The sequence below is a fragment of the Zeugodacus cucurbitae genome, chromosome 4, assembly GCF_028554725.1.
Source record: "Zeugodacus cucurbitae isolate PBARC_wt_2022May chromosome 4, idZeuCucr1.2, whole genome shotgun sequence".
Lineage (NCBI taxonomy): Eukaryota > Metazoa > Arthropoda > Insecta > Diptera > Tephritidae > Zeugodacus > Zeugodacus cucurbitae.
Window position 1 is genome coordinate 60,258,709 of NC_071669.1, and position 18,592 is coordinate 60,277,300.

Here is an 18,592-nt window from a genome sequence, read left to right on the forward strand (position 1 = left end):
GTGCGCTTCTTTTGTGTTGTTGTGCAACCAAATGTTGTTGCGGCTTCCATGCGCGTACCCATGTTGGTTTGTTTGTATATATTTAGTTGTTGTATTGGCCGGTTGAATATAGTTCGGTTCTGTTCTGTTTATCACGCTGAATTGCTGATTGCCACACAATGTACGAGATGAACAGCACAAACAAGCCGCATAAACCGCACAATGTAACAAACTGTAAGCCCAAAACAATTACAAACACACTTGCAACAACAAAAACAACAACAACAATAATAATAGCAACAAAAAGTGGCAATGTGTAGCAAGTAGCTACATAAGATATCGCCGCCAAACCGAACAACCGTCAGCATTGAGTTCATCAGGCAGCTGAAGCATTGCCATAATTCGCATTATTGTTGTTGCCTCTGATAACTTGCGGTTACACCTTGTGCTCCATAAACACACATACAAGCATTAAGTTAGTTGCGCGGTAATCTGCCGCGGCAGCAGCAGCAGCAGCTGCGTGGCACACAAACGATTTGGCCAAGCTTTGATGGCTGCGGTGGGCATATATATGTATGTATGAGTGTGTGTGTTTGGCTGTGTGCAATCGCATTTTGCCGTTTCTGCCGTTCACTTCATGTTCTAGTAAATCCAAATCCAAAAGCAGCATTGAAGTTTCTTCGTTAAGCAAAAAAAAAAAAAAACTCCAGAGAATTATGAATACCCACAACAACAACAATGAAATGAATAAAGCATAGAAATAAGAACGAACGTTCTTTCGCTCGCTCACTTGCGCCCAACCAAGCGTGCAATCTTACGCGCTGCTTGCTGGCAGCCAGCAGCTAGCGAACGTCGGGCCGCGAGACATTGCGCTGGGAGGTTGATTCTTGACACAGTTACAAAATGCCAAGCGAGCAGCCGCACAGTCGCCACGGCAATCGGCCACACACCGTACACCGCACAATCACCTACATCGCCGCCGCCGCCAAGTACATATGCGCTTATGGAGCGTGGAACTTTGGAAAATTATACATGTGCAGTCGTGTGGAAAATCTCTCTGGCATTGTGCTGTGATTGACTGCTCGCGCTATGTTGTTGTTATGTTGTGCTTTGTTGTTGTTGTTTCTTTTTTTCTGGCTTTTTGCCCAATTTTCGCGTTTTTTCGCGTTTTTTCGCGTTTGTATTCAATGTTTTTAATTTATGAAATTCTGAAAATTAAGAGGGCGTAAATTTAATTTTGCTTAATCGATCGCAAATTACAAACAAAAAGTCATATACATACATATACGAGTATAAAAAACTTTTGTAAGAATTGAGGGCCAAATGTGGTTTGCTTAAAAGATATTTTATTTCGAATAACTCATTTTTAGTTCTTCGAAAAAATTTTATGAACTTCTGTTCGTGATTATAGGTATTAATATTATTTTGTAGTTTCTTTCGGAAGAGAGAAAACATTTCAGTAAGAACGACCATTTAATTCGAAAGCTGGAAGAAAATTTCATGCTATTATATTTATTTCTAATTTGAAACCACAATACCATTTTTTTAATATCTTACCAGGTGTCCTAAATTTATACACCCTTCTTACCCTCTTATACCGCCAGACATTTTACATTTTGGGGCTGGTATTCTGGTCTAATAGTCATCCTTAAAATATACCTCTCATACAAATCTTGTATAAATAATTATTTGTCATTAATTCCTATCAATAACACAGTCACACAAAAAAAAATTTGACATGACCTGAGGATCTTACTATGTGCTTGCTTATGGGGTGAATCCGAGTCCAAGGTCCATTTAACCCCACCAGATCAGGGTTGAGATAACTCCAGAAAACCAATATGGTAGACAGATTTTTAAAACGCATCGGATTCACTTGAAACTCGATATTCGGAGTATGGGTAACGAATCCGGTGTCGGTTTTTCAAAATTAAAAATGGGGATAAAATATGGCCGACGCTTTTTTGAAAAATCCATCGGAATCGCTTGAATTTCATTACTTCGGGGGTTCGGGGTCGCTGATTAAGAAATTGACATAGCTTTTTAAAAATCCAAATGGCGAACCAATATTTGGGACACATTTTATAAATGCGCCATATCACATCCGTCATTTTAAATTTTTTAAAAACAGATACCGGATTCGTAATTAGCAACCCCGAAAACCCCCGAGTTACGAAATTCAACAGATTCCGATGATTTTTTCAAAAAAGGTGCCCACCATGTTGGATCCGCCATTTTGAATTTTGAAAAACCGACAACGGATTCTATCAATAATTAAGAGACTTTTAATAACTCCATCATTCAACCGTTACTTGAAACCTATGATTCATTCGTACCCACAACAGTCAAGTTTCCTTAACCGAACCCCGTTTATTTTATCCGGTCAAGAGCTGTCAATTCGGCAATTTAGTATTAGTATTAGTTTTCAGCCGCTACAACAACAACAACAGCCTATGATAATCAAAAATACAATTATTTAATTCGCCTTAACCCATTATCTTGCTTTGGAATGAGAGAAGTTCCTTTAAATATTGTCAGTTGTATACCAAATTCTAGAAGTGCTAAGAATGTATATATCAATGAAAGACAAGTCTGTCCAACAGAGTTTCTATATAGAATTTCGTAAACTTATAGTAACCCTATTTTTTCTTTAAGTAAGCGAAGTCCTATCTAAAAAGAAAGTCCCACTATCAAATTAGTTTTCAAAAATATTTAGAGAAGTTACTACGAGCATGTCTACTGCGGTCTCTCTGAGAGAAATTAAATGAAAAATTCCCTTATCACCTTCTATAATATCCACAAACCATAGCACCTCAGTAACATTTTTGAAGCCATGTAAATTCGAATTTTTGTTAAGATCAAGCCAATATTAATTCTTATAAATCTCTGCGGACTCTGCACTCTCTATAATATCATTACTACATTCCTGTTGAAATTCAACTATTTTGAAGAGACTTTCCAAGTATAAAGCTAGTAAGTAAACTTGTGTGGCTGTCTTAAATAATATATAATAGACCGGAACTGTCATTTCACCAAAATATTGGCTCTGACTACCGCCGCCGAAAATATTTTGTATATAAAATTTTTCCCTCAGATTGTATTTGATATCATTGGAGCATTCTAGCTAAACTGCTGATATCTATTCAACTGAAGTCTTTTAAGACTTGATATGTTAAAACGAAATAACTGCGACATAGTTATTACTTAGATGCCTTCTTCTAAGGGTTGTTATGTCTAGATTACAAGACCTCTTGAACTTACCTTACAATTTACCTATTTGATGTTCAAAAATAATAATTTCAGCCTGAGCTTCTAGTAGTTATTTCGAAGACCGTACAAAACTTAGCGCTGTCTACATAAATATTCCCATTAATTGCTATATAGGGGAGTATAAGTTGTAACCTCAAGTTGCCTCCAGGCGACTGTTAAATATTCATGACAAAATTATGACCCATAAGTAAGGACAGCTGTGACCGCCCTGCCTTTAGTAGACCTTAAATTCTTTCTATAATTCTCAATTTTATTGCTGAAGCTCGACCTCAACACCCGTCGTGTGACAGTCACGAACTTTACACAAAAGGCTGTGGTCCCCTCTATATCATTGTAGCTACCCAATATAAGTTTGTGTCGTATATAAATATTTGCATACCCGAATTCCATCTATTACTTGCCCTAAGTTAATTTCATATATACCATACCTAGAGACATATATATATATGTAAATATGTATATTTATTTGTATAGTTGTAGCCAATTAGCAATTCCTTTCCTTCCACAACTATAAAATTGCATGCTTCCGGCTTACAACTTTACAGCACACATACTCGTACGTATACATATATATTTACACTCTTCCTCACACACCAGCGCTGCACACACGCAAACGCCATGTTGTGAACTTGAATTTGAAATTTGCACGCAGTGAGAGAAGGTGAATTGCCTTAATTAAAACGCTGCGTTTGAGAAGTCAACACAGTCGGAAGAAGCAGCAACATATAAAGGGTGAGGAAGAGAGGAAGATGGGGAGGAGAAGTGGCGACAACAACGATTCAAGGGAAGAATGCGCCACGACATTTTGATGATGCCATAAATTTGAACTTTTATTAGCAGCATACATACACGTCTGTCCGTATGTATGTATTTATGTATAGCCAACTGCAGCAGCTATGTTATTTCCCTTTTTATTGGAATTTTATTGCGCAATTGCGTTTGTTGTTTGGTTTGTTGCAATTGTGCATTTCTGCGAAATAAATTTGCCTACGTTAAATGGCAAAGGAGTTCAATTGCAATGAACTAGCAAACATGCCTATGTAAGTGAGCAAGGCAATTTGAAATGACGAGGGCGGCTCGAGAAGCCTCAGGCTTTTTCGTTGCAAGCGAAGCTAAGTCACCTTAGCGGACATGGATGTATATGCGACCAAAAGCTGCCAACTCGATAGTATTCAGTATTCCTCAATTTACTGCGAATTTTTCAACCATTATTGGTTGTTTTTGAGTTTTAGACCCACCTCAGTCAGTACCACTATTTCAGATTACATTTTTTTAAATAAAAAAAAATTGTTTGATATATCAATGCAAGTTTTGTTCCTGTGAAAGTACATTCGATGCCATTATGTATGGCACTCGATTTCTATTTTATGGCCACCACTGGCACTCTTGCAGAAGTCTAGACGCTGAACCCAATTTTCGTGAGATAACACGTTCACCAAACTTGGTTTGCAATAAATCGATTGTGACATTCGCTATGTGGCTTGTGGCGTCGTCCTGTTGGAACCACATATTATCCAAGTCAATATCATCCAATTCGGGGCAAAAATATTCGATTATCGTTGAGCGGTTAGACAGGGCGATTATGACGACCATAAATTGGATGTGGCGCTCTTAAAGTTGAGGCCACTGACTCCGAATTTCGATAGTAAATTTTAATAATTTCGATTCGTTGTAGGATCGTATATCCTTTCATGATGAAATGGCAAACCTTCCTGAAGAGAAATGTTAAAAGATCGGGAAAAATATGGCGTCGTTTGCTGTTCTTATGGGTCTACTTTTGAAGCGTCTCTTTTGAAAAACCCTTTATATATTTTCCAAATCAAAAATGATTACAATGTTGATCGCTTCATTGGCTTCCCAAATGAAATCGCTTTACAAATCGCTCTATAGATAGAATAGTATTCACTGGTGTCTCGTTCCTTTTTTTAAGTCTTATACTAATATTGTAATTTCAACTGAGCTCTCTTAGAAAAATTACAACGAGGAAACTTAAAGAGAAAGGAACGGTGGTTCGGAATTTTCGAAATGAGGCAGTAAACTTCACATTATAGTAAAACATTGTCTTTCGAGAGATCCTTTTGTAAGTAAAGTAAATACGACCCTGTATACTGTAGTCTAGGATTTCATGATTTTAGTCCAATTCATTTCTTATAGTTTCTGGAGAAAGGTTCTTCACAATATTAAAATCTCATTTATATTACCTTGAACACTTTTGACTAGTTTAGAGCAACACTAGCACGGACAGCTGTCGTTTTGCCAAAGTAGAGACCTCGGTATTATATTATTCATACTTTACAGTTACTGCGATATAACCAAAATCTCTAAAATAGAGCTTAATAGTTAAAGTACAAATGCATACAATATTTTCAACGTATTTTCTCTCAGCTCTCTATCTTCTTGAGAGAATGCAAACTAAAGACTTTGTTAGAATAAATTCTGGTGTGGAGTTCCAACGCACAAAAGTGTTTTATGGGATGGAGAGATGATCATGATGCCAGTGCCCGAGATCTCTAAAAAGTTAGTTAAATATGGAAAAAAAAATAAAAAGTAATGAAAGCGAAGGTAGGCATTGGTCGGCAAGTCTTTGTCTGACTTAACCCTGGAAAACGTATAACTTTTTTGGTAATTTTCTCTGTGCGAAACTCGAAAGATTTTAATATATAATTTTTATTATTTAGAATAAAAGCAAATCAGTGCTCGCTTCGCTTCTTTGAGGATTTATATCGATTTGAATAGGTTATGCTTAAATCCTACTTCTTAACTGTCGAAGTAAAGCTTAAGTATAACTAAGACAGTATATTCCTAAATAGGTGATTACTCCAAGTCCAAGATCTTTCACCGATTTATTCAATTGCCCTCGTATTTAGGTTTGATAATACTTGTCTACGCATAAAGAGGTGATAGTGCGGTTAAAGCCTAACTATGCATATTTGAAGCTATCTTTGTAGGCATGTATGATCATACACTAAATTAGATACATTTGTATTGGTGTATATATTTCCAAAGTCTATCTAGCATCGAGTTCTTTCTCTGTATCGGTAGTAGTCTCTATCAGCACCAAACTCAAAGATACTCCAATGAAGTGCACTTACGACTGATTCGCGCACGCCTCTTGACGAGCCTGACTGGTTCGCTGCGCATTGTTGCTTGTGTAATTTTTAACAACCCGTTGCCAGTGCAATTGCATTCAGCGATATTGTTGTTGTTGTTGTTGCAACATAGCTATTATTGCACTTAATTCAAACGCTTCAATAGCAATTCCAAATGCGAGCGGCGGCGGCAATAGCAACAAATGTAAAAAAACAACAACAGTAACAACAACAATATTGCAACTTGAAAGCAATAACAACAACAACAACATTGTAGCATAAAATAGCAACAACAACAACAAATAGAAAAAAAATAGTCATAAAGTTAAGAATTACTTGGCACAAACCATTAAATGCAGACATTGCATTGAATGCCATTTGACTACAACAACAGCAACAACAACAAAAGCAAAAACATACTTGAATTTGAAGAAGTCTATTGCGTTGAGGCTCTCACTGCAGAAGGTAGACAACAGCGCTAGAGTTGAGCGAACGAACGCTTGCAACATTGGTTGCAACATCAACACACATACAAACACACTTGTGTATTTACTTGCCGAGCATTTCAAATGAATGCCCACTAAAGACGCGACGTCTCGTTATGTATGCATGCAACTAAGCAAGAAAAAACAAACAAAGAACAAATCAGCAAAACAACAACAACAAACTAGCGCAAAAACGCACTTGCAACACACAACACACACACACAATGCGTCCGTATCTATATTTGCATGTGCATTCATGCAACAAAAACAACAAATATTATAATGAAAGTGAACTGTGCAGATTGTCGTGCGAAAGCCTCCAGTGGTCTAATGGTCCCTTCGCTAGAGGGTAGGCTGTAGCAACAAATACAGCAGCAACAACAATAACAGTGTTAGTTCGCAGTGCAGTTCACGACAGTGCCGTCTAAGTGCAAGTGCCAATGCATGCATGTGAACAACAATAACAACAACAACAACAACAAGTATAATAATGCAACAGACAGCAATAACAACATTAGCTTAGAAGTCAGACAACGGCAATCAGTAGAACAAAAAGCAGCGACGACAACAAATATAAGTCTGTGTGGTGTTAGGCGAGAGCAGTAGCTTCTTCTAAGAGGGTCCCAACTTATTTGCGATTTTTCAGAAACTTCATCACTATAGAACTGTGGGTCAATAGATTATCAATCAAATATGTATGCATCTTCGATAGACTACAAATATGTGTTATGCGCCTAAATGTAGGCAACATTTTTTCATATTTGTCTTCATATCTCAATGAAAGACCAATTTCGAAGAGTCGAGTTAACTTCTATGTTGTTCTTGGAACTAGATATTGGTTTAAAAGTCTATGATGAAAGCTCGCTTGGCTTCATACTAACTAGTCAGCGATAGAACGATATAAAATAGAGGACTGTAAGCTTTTCTGTCATAGTTAAGATTTCACGAAACTTCTTCGGAAGATTCGTCGTTTATATTGAGAATAAAGTATTTAAGAAATCAATCAAATCAATTTGATAGATGAAAGCCTAGCTTTTATTATGGAAATATCCATCTACCGAAACTAATTAGAGCTCTGTGGGCTATGTGGTCACTGGAGTAATAATAGTAAGTTAGAAATTAGTTCTTAGAAATATCAATACTAGCAATAAGCTTGAAAAATAAGCTTTCGAAGCATCGGCTATGTTTGCAAGTTCAGGGAAAAAGCGAGCTTTTGTAATATAAGCAAAAATGGATATCTTTACACGAGCATAGTTCTGATGTCGGATATTTTCCCTATATATCGAACGACTATCATTTCCTACAGTATTCTGGAAAAGATCTCGAAAAATTAAACTTCCACCCAGTGGATTCAAATAAATTCTATTAATTAAAACCCAAAATAGGAATAATTGCTGTCATTAGTCCCAAAAAAGACCCCAATATTCGACTACTCACAGTTGGTCAGCATTATTTCGTGATCTAACAAGCGATTCTTCTCGAAGATATGGGTAACTTTATGTCCAAGGTTTGGTCCAACTTCTAATTCCAGTAGTAACTCCCTTTACCACACGGGGCTTCAACCTCTAAAAGCGTGTCTCCCCTAAGTGCTGCCCTTGCACCGCTACATACACCTGCACAACTTTAGCAGCCAACCAGCCCAAACGACTGCACGTGTGAGTCGGCACAGTGCTCATTGACTCGCAACCAAATGCATACAAACGCATACAGACGCATGCGAACGCATTGTATACATATATTCTGCGCGTGTGTGTGCGTGTATTTGTATTTTAAGTAGCGTTGCTGCGTCTCGTTGGATATCTTTAAAATTAAAAGGATTGAACGCTGAAGTGTGGAGCTGACTGGCTGGCTGGCTCGTTGGCGCGTTGGCTGGTTACGCAGTGCATTGACACTTGTGTGCGTCGCCGTCGTCGGTTGGTCCGTCGTCGGTTGGTCCGTCGTCTGTCTGATGCCCTTCCACTAAACAGCACGACGCGTTGTCGTTGTCGTTGACTACTGCAATCAACGCCGCACGTGTGCGTACTTCGCCACGGTCGGTTTATGCGTCTGTGTGTGTGTTCGCCCTGCAAGTGCATTTGCAAATGTAGACACTTATATGTGAGTATTCGTATATACATACATATATTCGTCTGCTTTTACTTTTGCTGTCACTTTTCGCCTTGTTGCTTTCATCGCTATGTAAAAATAACAACAACAACGATGTACTTAAATCGACTGCAATTCATGTTGAAAATAGTTGATTTCCTTTGCTGAATTGAAGGGTGCCAAAGCATGAAAAATATATTAGAGTTCTCATATCAAGTATAGAAGTTCTAACTATGAACTCTCTTAACTCTATATTATATATAAATCTGCTAATGGTTCGATAATTAATCCGTTCGACCTTTGCGCTGGTAGTTCAAAGTACCGAACCTTACTTTTAAAATGCTAGACATATTTGCCTCTTGGGAATCGGAATAATGTGATCTGTCAGAAGATTCCTCGCAATCTATCGGGTTACATGAAAACCAGTAGAACTATGTTTCCTATCGGCTATACGATAGGTTATTCTTTGGTTATAAAAACTCGATAGATCTAAAATTTATTCATTACGGAGCTCGCTTCTAAGACCAAATTATTGATTGATTACGGGAAGACTTAAGGTCAGAAACTTATATAAATTCAAAATATTTAAAGTTATATGGTCGATATCTATCGGGGCTTATATTTTCAATATCATATGCTTGGTATTTTTATTTCGTTTTTCGATCCAAAGCTGAGATTATCCTAAACGTGTTTTACGTTTAAAGGGTGAGTTGGAGAAAAATAACGTCTGATTTCTTAGCACATTGGCCCCACTTAGTCTTTGTTTTTATGAATATTATCAATTTGTTTTGAATTCATATTCCCTCTCTACTTCGGAGCTCTCATGAGAATCCTAACTTGATGCTGATTCATGACTGAGTTCGATTAATACTTGAAGAAGCCCTATATGCCTCTTCTTTTTGCTAGTTTTGGTTCCGATTCTTATTATGAAGTTCGAATCTTATCTTGCGGACATCACATATGTGATTATCGCCGTGTTCTTTGGTACTTTCATAATTCCTGTTGGTACTGAGAAGGCTTTCATGAACAAAAAATTGAAGGACTTATCTTCACAATTATTGTTTTAAGTCTTTAGGTCTTCAAAATCTGCTGGAGTTCTAATTTTAAGTGAAGACTTGAGGACTCACAGATACCTTCAGAGCTCCAAAGGACTAGATACATGTGTTAGAGAACTCAAGAAACCGTCTGCAGAATTTTGAAGTAAAAAAATTCGAAGAAAAGCTTAGAGTAAAGTGCATCCAGAAGGCGGCTTTGTAAAGCTAATGACATTTCTGAGCCCACTTTGAACTCAACACTAATAAATTAGTGAAAATTAAAGTATTTATGAACTCTTAGAATTGTTCGGCATGCATAACTTGTCAATAAACACCCGGCTCCCATAGAAAGTTATTCATTGCACTTTAGAGCAACCACACATCACAATTATTAAATCACATGAGAAGTGATTGTCAGCGTACACATAAAGTGGGGTTCAAAGCATTTGCATACATACATACTTACATATATGAATAAATTGAAGTGAAGTGAAGAACGTGGGTTCACATGCTCGTATTTGACCTTTAGATAAAAATAAGCTAAAGAGCTGACTGGATGACTACGTGCGCATAGAGCAATTGCAGACAACAGTACATACATGCAAACAACACTGACTCTGTGTGTGGGTTTTGAACTCCAGTCATAACTCTCAAACCATAAGACAGCTTGTTGCTGAAAATAACGATATATACATATATATATAAGTATGTTGTTGCACTTGAACTCACAGGAAGCGCAACAGCAACTGCAACATCTGATCCCTTCGGGAAGTACCTCGTACAACAGAGAGCTCAACAACAACAACAACAGTGAGTGCTGGAAATGGCAAAATAATCTTCGAACGTGGTCTCTGTTTGGGATGCGCACGCTTCAAAGTCACAAACTCCAGCGTTTGTGCAGCGGCATAACAATGTACCCGAGCCGCGGCACATACCGATGATCGGCAGCACCGCTTCACCTCCTGCCTGCAACATGCCAACGCTTCGCTTCACGCAATACCGCGAATGCCTCGCGCTCGGTCATTCACAGCGATCCCTAATGGTTCAGGCGCAACGACGCGCAGCTTGTTTCTTCAACTTCTTACACGTCTCCAAAACTCCGCTGTTCCGCGCGGCTCCATGTGCTCCATGTGCACTCCATGTTGATTGCGAAAGCGAATGAACTTTTTATGCTGTTTCATGTGTGCTATAACTGGAAAATCACGGAATGCAGCCGCAGAACGACAACACAAACAGCAACAACAACAGCAATAAGAATAAGAGTAATTGAACATGAGCGAAGTACAGCAGATCGGAAGGCATACAGAAAAGTGCAGCGCAAAAGAGTCGAAAGAAAGCGCAGAAAATATGCAGGCAAAATAAACTATAGTCAAAGACAACAACAACATCTACAACAACAAAAGAAGGCAAGCAAAGGTGCAGCAACGCAAGTGCCGCTGTGTTGGCAATATTCTAATGCCATAAAAGTGAATTCGACGAGCAGCTGTAGAATTCTTCGCGTTGTGCTTTCGCTTTACCTCCATCTTTTGCAAATTGTTGCCGTTCACTGTTGTTGCTGTTATTGTTACTGCTGCTTAGTGTTTGCACTGAGAGTGAATCGAGTTTATTGGACTTTGAGTGTGCAGGTTCCAATGATGCATTCAAGCACATCAAAGCGTTAAGTGTGCCTTTGCGTGTTCTTTATGTTGATATACACATCCACTTGTGTATATATGTATGTATATTTCGCTGCCAACTGCTTTCTGATTTCATTTAGCACCTGCATCAAGTTCTAAACTAGCCTGCGACTAATCACAAACTAGTACAAAAGTGGTCAGTCTTTAGTCTATTTGTTTCGCTTTCACTTGGCTTCCAACTAACTTGCATGTAAGCTAGTGAAAACTGTAGAAGCTTTAGTGGTAAAGTTTCTTCTTGTGAAGAATGTGAAAAATCCGGCTCAATGGAAAACTAATTCACCGCAACTAGAGTTTTTCTTCCATATCATCAGTGTAACCTTTGCAGTATTAGACAATGATTTGTACTACGAGGGTCAGACAAAAGTCTATAGCTCGAATTTCCGGCTATTTGAAAGCAAGAAGCAATATTTACTTAACCACTATGGTAAAAGCTTAAAAGTAATGTACTCCGAGGTAGATCCAACATTCCGAGATCAGCTATCTCGGCTTTGGCTGCCAACCAGAGAAGTTAAGCTCAATTCAGACGTCCAACTTACAAAGAAGAGATGCAAACGCTCTTCCAGTTATACCGTAAATACTGGTTATAAAGTAATTCAGTCATGAAATTTTCCTTGGCCAGGCTTGTGGAACTGTTGACTCAGGCTGAAACTACCTATCGAACTTGTAGAAATAGTGGAAAGACTCTTCCCAGTCTAAGTAAACTAATCTACTACTCTACAATCTAAGAAACAATGCTCTATTAAAACCTCTTGCTTTCGATGATTCGTCTACTGAGGATGTGACTATTACAAAAAAAATCGTGGGGTGGAGTTTGGGTCCACGCAAAGAACATATTTTAAGTTTATCGAATTGGAAAGATCCTAAAGTCGTGGGAAGAAACTTGAAACCAACTGAAAAACATACTTTAGGTTTTTAATAAAGGATCGTAGCGTGTAATTTATGTAAACATAATCGAATCGGGAGTAGCACATCCATTTGATTAGCTTCTGTCAAGAAGTATAATCAAAACTTAGACCTAACACTCTGCATCAATCTAAAGAAAATGTACCGAGGGAATGCTGAGTTTCTTCGGTACTTACCGAACCGCATTAAAGAGTTCCAACTATCAACAGTGACCACTTTGCTATTAACCTACTTTGGAAATGTGCTCACTCCGTCTCGCTGCTAAGCTTGTCAGCTGTAATAAACTCAGCATAAATATATATTTGTTTGTATGCCGTTATAACATTTGACCCGGAAGTGTCTAAGTGCACTGCGACCCACTCCTGAGTGCGTGTGAGACCATGCAAGTGCACACGAATCATTAAGATTCGTAGACTTAAAGACGACTGGCGACGACTGCATTAATTGTCTTGTGCGCTCATTTCAAAGCATGCAACGCACCGAAAATGCTGCTGCGCTTATTAAATTCTACTTTCATACCACTGATTGTTGTTGTTGTTGTGTTTGTTGCTGTAAGTAACTGTTTAATGGGAGCAATAACAGCAGCAGCAGCAGCATGTTGTAAATAAGTATCATAATGTTGATGATGATGATGATGGCAATGACAGCTTAGCTCCACAAGCAGCGGAGGCAGACACGAGCAATAACAATAATAATAACAAGAAGAAAAAGAAAAAGAAGAGCTCTGTTGCGAGGAAAACCCAAGGGAGTGCATATGGCGCGACAACTGTCAACGTTCATTTGCAGTTCAACGCCATTTACGCCAAAGCAGCAGCAAGCAGCTGAGTGACGAGAAATCGCTGTGTGCTGATAAGCGCGACGCGTCGCGCTGAGTGTTGTCACGGTTTTTGTTGTTGCTGCTGGTAACCCCCTTCTTACAATCAACGTTCTTAAATGATACAAACATATCTTTAGAAAGAATTAACAGCGGTCACTTACTTATGTAGCCCAATCCAATCACAGCCCGCCCGTTGCTGTCGCTCATCAATCGTAACTTGCTTTCACAAAGTTCTCAGCATCGTTCAGCGTATTGGGTCAATACGTTCCGAACGCCGACACACAAACACACACATAATTCGCTATATCTACTGTTCTCTGTAGCCGTCAGTCACTTCGCTGCTTTGAGTCACTTTATAACACGTACGAGTTTATTTATTCACCCAGCGCCCAAAGCCCGACAGTTCAGTGGCACGATCATCAGTGCTGTGCTGTGCCGACGATCGTGCGTTCAAAGCGACGTTGTTCGTCTGTAATACAAACTTATCTCGCTACAGTCGTTGTCTCGTTGTTGTCATCGTCATCAACGACGGCACGCCGCACTGCTGTTGTTGTCTACTTTATTGCGGTCATTGATCGTCGTCGTGTAGTTTAGTGCGTTCGATGACGACAGACGTACAACAAACAAAAGTAAAAAGAAGAACAGACAATCTGAAAAACAAAAAAATCACAAAAGCCTCGCTTGAAAAACAAGTTGAGTTATTGAGTTCTCCGCGCGCTCAGCATGCTCGGCGAGTAGAATTAGCATTCGTGTGAGGGGATTGTTGTTTTCCTCTATACTTTTTTCGATTACTCCCACAATGACTACTTGTGGTCAAGTCAAGAAATCACCAAAAAGACGCTTTGAGTGAGCTCCACAAGCTTTTAATTTGAAGAATCTGTTAATATATACGAGGAGTGTTGAAAAAATAACGGGAATTATGAAATTTTCAATTGTACAAAAGTCCCAATTGTTAAGGTCGCTAAGGTTGGACGTGTTTTTGAATGATCGCTTGGCCATTTTCGTTTATTAAAAGCTCACACTTCGTTGCTTGTTCGTGAATTCTTGACCAGAAACAATACTGTAACGATGCCCTCCTCCTTCATATTCGTCAGACGTGACTTTTTCGTATTTCCAAAAATGAAGGGAACCTTAAAGAGCTGTCGTTTTACGAACATTCGAGAAATTGGTAAAAGAGCCAAAGGCTATACCAAAAATAGAGTTTGAGAAGTGTTTTGAGGATTGGAAGAAGCGCCGGCATAAGTGCATAATATCGAATGGGGACTATTTTGAAGCCGAAAACATCAATGCAGACCAATAAATTTTTTTTTTTTTTTCAAAATACAAAAATTCCCGTTACTTTTTGAACATACCACGTACCTCTATTTACCTGCATATCTAGCTAGTATTTGGCAATGCTCATACTAATTGGCTGTACGTAAACCGTATGTAGGTCGAGTGTGTGCCAATCTCTTAACATGCCCCAAAGCACCGCTATCATCGCTTGTCCAACTAATGCTTGAGCTGCTAATCGCTGACCTCAACAGCCCATGATCGCCGCTAATGCCGCGCTCTTAGCTAGGCACTAGTCACTGAAAGCCAATTGGCTTTATTAATGGGTGTGTGCACCTAAATACCTTCAAATGCCGCTATTTTTTATTATTTTTTTTTTTGTTTTTGTATTTTTCGGCATGATATGCTTGTATGTAAGCGTTGCGGCTAACTGCACACATATGCTTTCAGTACGAGTACACAGAGTATTTTAGATCTCACAGTGCGATCGCGTTCTACTTTTCCAAACACATATGTACATACAGACAGACAATTGTTGGTTTGTTTGTTTGTTTTTTGAAGATTATCTTTTTCATATTTTTGTGTTTGCTATTAATTAGAGTTTCACATACTGACTGACGTACATTTGTAGCTTGCTGCTTCTTCTATGCACATTCTTCACATTCAGTGTGTCTTTTGTGTGCTAGTTAGCTTCGGTTAACTTAAAAATAACTCACAACACAAGTGGGCGCCAGCGGGCGCTTGTGGCCTAGTAGTACCGCTACTTTTCGCTAATTAAATTCATTGCTTATCTAAATGGAGTATCTTCCCATTGTTTTGCACTTAATATTTTTAATTTTTTTTTTTGTTTTTGTTGTTTTTACTGTCTGCTATTTGTGGGAAAATAGCCAGATAGCTTGTGGCAAGTGAATGATTTATTTGTTAATAGCTGTAGGGAGACACAATTAGTGAAGAAAGATAGACGCACATTAGGGTCTTTTAATGCATCATTTATAAGTTCACATATAAATTTGTATTAATTTAAAACTAGTAACTTACTTGGTTCCCACTTTACTCTCTTAAGATCTCCTTTTCTTCGCGGTTCACGCTCAAAGCGCTTAAGCTTTTTTCTTCAAACCCTCCCCAAACAATAATTACTGCTTTCAGAAATTGAAATCTACATCGAGGTGAAGCGCTGAAGTCCAATTTCATTAAGTTCCAATATAATTGCCGTTGTGGGCTCATCAAAGTTCTTAGTTGCTATATAAAGATGTTTCGAATTATTTTCAGGACGAAGAATAGTAGAAGAGAGTCACAAACAAGACTTCCATTTTGCTCATTTTTAACAACTGATATATTTTGCTTTGATTTTTTATTAAAACTGTTAAGTAATGATTACTAATTATACCGATTACCGAAAGGATTATTTGTGATTTAAATATCTCTAACAATTACTTTATATTATTACAAAGATTAATCATGGATTACCAAAGAAGTAACTATTAAACGTTGTAAGATTTTATTTGTCTATCTTCTTTATAATGATTACTAATTATACTGATTAACGAAAGGATTACTTTTTTTAAAATCTCTCTAACGATTACTTAATTGACCTAAAAGGTAATTAAATATTGGAATTTTGCTTTTGTCTATCTTCTTTATAATGATTACTAATTCCACTGATTACCAGACGAGTTACATTTCCTTAAATGTCTTCAAAAATTCACCGAAAGGATTACCTTTTTAAAATCTCTCTTACGATTACTTAATTAACCTAAAAGTAGTCATTAAACATTGGAATTTTGTCTAGCTTATTTATAATGATTACTAATTCTGTTGATTACCAGACGAATTACATTTCTTTAAATCTCTTCCAAAATTCACTAACTTATTTATAAAATGTAATCATTGATTACTATAAAATCAAACATTAAACTTTGGAAGAATTGATTTGTCTAGCTTCTTTATAATGATTACTAATTATACCACTACATTACACTTAATTACTAATTTTACAATAACCAAGTGGATTACATTTTTAAAATCTCTCTTTAAAAATTGACTAAAATTATTTATAAAATGTAATCACCGATTACCATAAAAGTAATCATTAAACTTTGTAAGTCTTTTAATTACTTTCAAATATTGTTTTGATTACTTCTTTGTATTAGAGTGTAAACAAATCAGCTTTCCTCTTTTATGTATTATCTAAGCTTAATAAATGTTATGTTTCATCACAATGAAATAGAGCAGATAATTACATGTAATCCGTAATAAGCAAAAGTAATCAAATTATTACCGAATAATTAAATAAATATTAAATTACTTTCGTTAATGGTAAAATTAGCTTCTGGTTGACATTTCTGTCAAAATATGTAGCATCATAAATATGAATTATTATTATACCGACGCCTGGACAGAATTGAGGAAGCTATTAGGAAGCTACAAGTCTCACCAACCAGAAGTATTATGTTTCATATCGACAATGAGATTTCACGCAAACGGCGCGTACACAATGAACTCTGTTGTTGGCATTTCATTTCAAAAGCCAAGCACAGCAGTAATTGTCATTGACCTTCTTTGTGTGTTGTAAACAGAAAAGAAAGCAACATTTAAAGCATAAAAGTAAACAAACTGTGTTTATGGAAAAATAAAATAGTATTTTTTTTTTACAATTTACAATTTTTGTGCTTTTTATGTTTGAAATATATTGCTGTTAGACTTAAAATAATCACACTTGTTGCAGAGTTAAATACAGTAGATACAATGGTGTTGGGAATTTAAGCACTTTGGTAATATTAGAATTTTGACTCAACTGGACTCAAGGATATAAATACTGATTGAGTTCATGATTGATTGGACTGACTTACTAAAGAATTAAATGCAGACTCGAAGGATCCACTTGTATTAGATTCTCACAGTCTTATCTCGGATTACTCGAATTGGGATTGAATCCTATATTATTTTTCCAACCGTTTTGGTTTAAATTTCGTATGGCCTCTGATTTTTGTTCTGTGATATATTAGCTGCCATCGATTGGTCACTTCTCTGCTCGCTATCCTTGGGCGCTGCTCGCCTGTCAAAAATTTTACATGTGAAAGCAACAACAAAGATATCTAGTTGTATTTGTTGTGGAGAGTATGCGAATACCTCATTAAAATTTCAATAGTCGCTTGCTGAGTGCTACCAAGTTTTTTTTACTCATTTTAGAACTATTTTACTATTGTGAACGGCTCAAAGAACAAATTACTGTCAAAATAATAAAAATTGTTATACACAAATTTGAAATTGAAAAGGGCAGGCGAAGATAAATCGTTAGTATTTTTGTATTGAATTTATTGAATAAAAAACTTTAATAAAAATGAAATTTCTTACAGAAAACGTTAGACATAGACGGTGGTTGAAGAGTTCAGTGCGACCGAGTATATACAATTCGATTTCAGTGCTGCCAGTTTGTATGGAAATTTGGAAAGTTTGTTCGATTGGCTTGTCTATAGCAGTTAGCCAATCGATGACAGCTATTGTATCAACCCAACTCTCCTACAAATTACTCATTTTCAATAATTAAATGAAATATCACTTCGAAGGGACTTGGGTTCTTTATAGTTAAACCTTTTGCAAGGCACAGAGAGAGATCTTTCAGCTGAGTGATCTACTCGCTGAGTTATCTTCCAGCTGATATATCTTTAGATGAGATTTATACGACGATATTCACATTTCGAGACTTTCTTAGAACATTTGTCAATTTTGGAGAGATTTACTTATGAATTGCCGCATAACAACGGTGGTTCCGACTTGAAGATAGCTAGTTTCTGGTACCGAGTTAGCATCATTAGTACTTTCTGAATGAGATTTTTATGAAATGTTGTTGTTGTAACATTAAAATGTATATATTTAACTTTTTTGGAGGCCGATAAAAATTCGGGGACGTCTTCGTACCATAAAAATGGTTGTTGTGCCAATGGATCGATTAATTGTCTTTCGCTTTCAGTTAAGAAATATA